Consider the following 6000-nt stretch of genomic DNA (forward strand, 5'->3'; position numbering starts at 1 on the left):
CGAAACAATACGGAAACTGAGATAACAATTATCCCTTCCAAGTTGCACTTCTCTAGATTTTGCAGCTCAGTTCTCCAGCCAAGTAATGTGTGCATAAATACGTATACCAGGGCCAAATGTGCATAAAAAATGCCTATATTCATGCTGATGCAATGTATTTGGGGGAAACTGCCTTGTGAAATGTCTTTATTGGGCAAAATCGCACACACAAAATGTGTATCTGAGGATAAAGTTGCACAAGATTGTTCATGAAATGTGGAGAACTGAACTTAAGAATGGAAAAATGGGAGCCAGAAAGGAACCCAAATTGACCAGTGTGCCCAACTGTAGCTGCAACCCCTCTCAGTCAACGTTAGTAGCCAGAGCTTCTGGCTTCTTCTGCATCCTTCTTTGGGGCTCATGGTACCTCAGTTGCTTCTGTTAACTTTTTATACTTCAGCTGAGACCCCAATGGATTCTCAGGCAATTTAGCCTGCTGTTTTTTGCCTTGCCCACACGTCTGTACACACCGGAGGAGGGACACACAGGCGCAAATGCCAGGCAGATTGGGTCCTCTGCTTAACGTCTCCCGGAGGCCAGCTCTTCTTCTTTAAATCGAGTCTGTCATTTACTCACAGGTCCCCACGGTGTGCAAAGTCCAAGAACAGTCTTTCGAGTCTCCTTCAGAGAAGGAAGTGCTGGAACCTTAGCATTCGCTTGGTAAGCCTCTGTGTATGCATTTAGAGGTTGAAAAACGAATAAATGGAAAGTTGAGAGCAGCAATCAGCACAGCCAGAGTTTGCCCCGAGGCAGCATCCTTGGCAAGAAGGCAGCAAGTGCTAAATGAAACACATTACCAGGCTCATAGGTAAGGAAGCCTATGCGCAGTGCTCCCCTCCACGCTAAACATAAAGAATAAAAAATAGGATATGTTCCAGATTTTCCCTATTAATGTTAGCCGGGCCCTTTTTTTGAAAAATAAAAATGGTGCATTGCTGAATGCTATCCCAAGTGTGTTTACGCGCACACACATATAACAAAACATAGGGTGAAAAGTACATTTTACTAAAATTAATTTAAAAAATTATACGGGGGAGGGGGGGAGATTGGACACCAGTCAGACTGGCAAAAATTTATCCCTCCCTTTCCCCTTTATGCTTAAAGGGTTGTGGAAAACTTGGTTCATTTATGCATGTTTGGTGGGAATGGCCCCATGTTAAAAAAAACTTCTGGAAGAGAGTATTCTCCACTATATCTGCAATTAAAAGCCAACCTCTTTTTCCAAATCCTGCCTTAGCACTACTGTATTTGGACATATACCTGGGCTTCACCCTGCACCACCGTGAACCAGCAGAACAATTAGTGATAGCTCAACAATGGATGAACCAGACTGAAATACCCCTCAATATATGGGAAAATGATATCTGGGATACAGCAATGTCTGGGGGTCTCACCAGACACAGGAGGACAATTAAAGGCATAATGATAAGGGACACCTGCCGAGAAACATGGATCCCTTTCTTTAGCTATGTTATTGACCTAAATCAAGACCTTGTTATACCTACTGCTCAATCATCTCAGTGAAGAGGTTACATTAAGAAATATGTTTGAACACTGAAGCTCATGTCTAAGGTCAATGGATAGCCCAAATACCATTAGTTGTACTGCTGGATAAGTGTTTAATGGTTCTTGTATAATAAAAATTGTTTTTTAAAAAACTTTTTGAATGTATACATTTTCAATGAATACAAGGAGGAGAAGAAAAAGCCTGACACACAATGCTGTTCGCATTTGGGCTCTCTTTTTTTTATTGAATAGCTTTTGCTAATCGCTAACACTTTCAGCAGGGTTCCTGCTTTGTGGAAGTGAGTGTGAATTCCCCTAAATGTGAATTTCTATGAACTCAACACCTGCTAGAAATGCCAGAAACTGCAAATGAAAGTAAATGCTTGTCCTTATTCATTTAGGATATGAAATAGTTAGAACTGCAATGCATCGCCCAGGTGGTTTGGTTAGAGTAGATGGGGTTACTCCAAGGTAAGTAGGCTGCATACTTTCAACATTCAACATTCACTATTTTATTTTTATTTTTTTAAAAAAAAATCTTGGCAACAAAGGCCCTCTTAAATGTATCCTGAAACACTTTTGAATTGATAACCTCAAAATGAATGTGCCTCAGCCAGATTGATGTAATTCATTCTGCTTTGAATAGAATAAAATAGTTGAAATCTGGTTCTGTAAAGTGATAGCATGCTGTTAGGACATATTGAAAAGATAAAGCCATTCTTTCTAATGAACTCTTTTAAGTGAAATTGATCTAGAGGACAAAAATATTCAAGTTGCTGGCTGACCTTTTCCGTCCTATAGATGAGGATGTGCATAATGCATTATTCTGCCGGGTATGCATTTCTTATTACACAGTAATAGGGGGCCTCGGTGCTTTACATGTGACCATTAGAAAGATAAGAACATAACCCAGCCTTCATAATGTAATTGAGTGCTTCAAAAATATCTCTAATGATTAATATACCAGACATTATGCAATGCCCCTGCAAGGTAATTTTGGCTTGACACAGAATAATGAATGTTATAGAACTTCGGTAGCGTAAAAGACATTAGGCCCCCGGGCTGCCATTGCCAGTCACGAGCCAATCACAATACACAATGTGGGTGTAGAAAGCTACCTCATTAATATCAGAGAGACTCCAGTTTGTTTACGTAAAGCCACCCAAAGAAAACCCTGTGCTCACGTAATACAAATATTACTTTGGCCAACATTCAGAAGTCCAGGCTTCAACTTTTACTCCTGCTGTTTTAAAGTTCTACTGTCCCTGGACCTTCGTACTAGAGTGAAGTCAACACATCAGAGATATCCTGTCTCTGTTTGGCAATTGGGTGGGATGAACATGGGCGCAAAGTTCTGCTGCTCCTGGGAGATCTATATTGCATTCACACTTGAGGTCAAACTGGTCATTCTATACGCCTTGTGTGTGTGCATAAATGTTCACTAGCCTGATAATGCACTAGATCACATGTCACACGCAGCACTGGGAAGACATTGAAACAGCCTTCCCAAGAAAAGTGTTCATCTCTAACTGTAATGGGTGATATCCAACTAATTTACTTAAGTGTATGGATATTAATGGATCTGCTCTAAGTAGGACTAACATTGGCTATCACACAATGTCTACAACTACTACCATCGATCAGCACATTGCTTTAGCTTGGGTCATGACGCTGATCCACACAGCATGGCATTCTCCATGTTTCAGCCAAGGAAGGGATCGCTTTTCCATGTAAAAGCTATCAGGAGATAAAGAACTTCACAACTTTTAGAAGACATCTGAAGGCAGCCCTGCATCAGGAAGTTTTATTATGTTTTATATGTGCTGGAAGCAAATCAGATTGGCTGGGGAAACCCAGCCAGATGGGCAGGGTATAAATAATAAAATTATTCATAATAATTATTATCTTCAGCAGCTTCCTCTTGGTTAATGTCCTAGTCCTAAATCCAATGGCTGGAGTGATAAACTGAAGTGCTGAAGCCTCGAATGGGAAGTGTTTGTGTTAACCGACTGATACATCCTCCTCCGTTGAGTAGCTCTGGAAGCAGCTCTGTCCTATTGTCAAAGAAAGTGGGTGGAGACAAAACAATACAGCCCTAAAAGATTTTCAACTTCAAGTGCTATAACTTTAAGTGCTCATAACAGCCTCCATCCTATTGCAGCAAATTCATCATCTTACGTCGAGGACCACAGTGTCATCTGCATGTTTGTCACAGGCAAATACTCTACTCTCTCTTGAGGAAACACAATGTTTTCACAAAGTATTGAGTTTTCAAGTGGTTCTTTTTTCAGAATACTGTACACATTTCATTAGTTGCAAATTGCTGGGGGTCCCCTGCTCCCCAATCACCACCCCGGGATATATATTTTTACTCTTTCTGGGCTCTCTTTGCCAAAATCATACCAGATGGTAACCCTGTCTGCATATTGAAAGTACCATCTACATGATAAATAAGATCCAAATGCCCACACCTGTATTTCACAGTCTACATCTGGAAATAGCTACCATACTGTTGATAGCTTGCATATTCATCACTGAAATCAGATTCAGAGGCACCCCTTCTGATTCATGCTTTTGACCCAAGTCTAGGGAGACCATTTGTTTAAAGCAGACATTTTATAATACCTAGGAAAACATAATAAATCTTTGGGTGTGTAATAATAAGCAGGGTTGTTGGGTCTTGGTGTGTATATGTGTGTGTTTAGTTTTAGTCCCACACATTATTTGCAAGACATTTTAAAATCAGCATTTTCTGGCTTATTTTCTTCTAGTCTCTTTTGGCATTTTTTATTTTTTTTTATCTTTTGCTCTGTGACTTGACTTCCTTCCCTGCTTTCCCCTCTTCCTTAAATAACACCCAAGGACATAAACTGAGATATAGATAGAAGTGCAAGAAAAGCACGCAAGGGTTAAACCCTAACGAATAGGGATCTTGACTCCCAAAGGCATCCTTTCAAAAGCATAACTATCTTGGGGACTTCAGGACAAGGTCACTTTTGTGTGTTTCTGATATAGGCATTGATTGCTGACTTCTCATTTGACCTTTTGTTATACATGCAATTTGCCGTGTTATCTTGGTTAGCTTGCTGCAAATTCAGAAATGAAATAAAAATATGAAACAGAGAAGATACAAGTTTTGAAGTCATTAAAAATAATAAGTTTAAAACCTTTTAAAAACCAACCAAATTTGGGCTCTAAATCCCAGCTAACACAGGAAAGGAGCAGATGAGATCTTTGCCTGCATCCAAGTCTCACACAGCCTAATTGGAAGCTGTCTTGCTCATAAGTAGGTGCTATTGATTTCAATGAAAAGCAGAATGAATCGTGTGCAATTGCAGCCTTAGTGTTCCTCAATGTTATTCTCTGGCTTTACTTTTTGTCGCACCTGCTACTGTTATCATTTGTGGGTGGGTGGGTCCATGCAAACAGAAAAGGATACACATATCTTGATAAAAGTGTTATGTCGGTGCTAAATGACTTCCAGGGGCAGCAAAAAAAGAGCACTGTCGCAAAAAAGCACTGATGTTTATGATTTAACTTATATCACTTACTTTCCAAAATGGCTTCTAAATAGTTTTAATTAAGGATTTATGAGATGCTTTTAAAAAAATGAATAATGAATAGATCCTAGAAGCATGGGGCATGTTCAGCAATGTGTACAAGACTAACCAAAATATCAGAAAACGTTGCTAAATTTCAGAGGGTAAAATGGTCTCTACAGAATCAATTTTGGCACCTTTCACGGTCATGCTCAGAAGAAGGACAGGCTAAAGGAATCATAGATACGAATCTATAAGACAATTTTTATGTTCTCATTGAGTGATTACAGACCTTTCTTCCCAGGACAAATTGAACTGAATGAAGGTCTATTTCTTTGTAGCATCAGGAAAGACACTGAGGTTAATGCACCCACCTACCAAGTGGAAATGCAAGAACATAGTTGGATGTGGAAGTTGGATGTGGAACTGGTCTTCACCTCATGGGTGGAGCAACTGATGACTAGCTCAATCCATCTGATTGTATGTGTACCTTGGTGAGTTCCCACTTATTAAATAGTACTTTGCATCTATTCATTATTAACTTTCAGGATTATACTTCAGTACAACAGATTAGTAAAGTTATTATTCAGAGAGTTATGTTTCTTGAGGTTACAGACGTAAGGTGATGGAAAATATGGTTGATTTTAGCATGAGGTATTTCCAATTGAAAAAGCCCTTTGAAATACCTGATAACTAAAGAGTGAGACTAAACATTGTTCCAATAAGTTTACTGTCTAACCATGGTCAAGGGTAAGTTACATCAAAAACCAAGAATGAGAGAACTCAATAGGATAATGAGCTAATACAATTTAAACACCATTCAGATATTGTAAAGGGAAGAAAGAAAGGAGTTGAGTCATGGATAGATAGGTTTTCTGAAGTCGTGGGCCTTAAGAGTCATTTCAAGGATAAGAAA

The 6000-nt window shown here is 39.3% G+C and overlaps 1 long non-coding RNA gene across 3 annotated transcripts in view; it reads left to right on the forward strand.

Annotated features, from left to right (window-relative positions):
- Nucleotides 1-5719, forward strand: part of LOC307218953 — a 49570-nt gene extending 43851 nt beyond the window's left edge. For 2 of the 3 annotated variants that reach the window (XR_013840181.1, XR_013840182.1), the window contains exon 7: nt 5426-5719. This is a non-coding gene — a long non-coding RNA (uncharacterized lncRNA). Of the gene's footprint in view, nt 1-617; nt 842-5425 lie in introns of those variants that run through there. The other variant, XR_013840183.1, reaches the window with a different exon arrangement.
- Nucleotides 5720-6000: the final 281 nt, after the last annotated feature.

The sequence above is a fragment of the Podarcis cretensis genome (genome assembly GCF_951804945.1).
Source record: "Podarcis cretensis genome assembly, chromosome: 6".
Classification (NCBI taxonomy): Eukaryota; Metazoa; Chordata; class Lepidosauria; order Squamata; family Lacertidae; genus Podarcis; species Podarcis cretensis.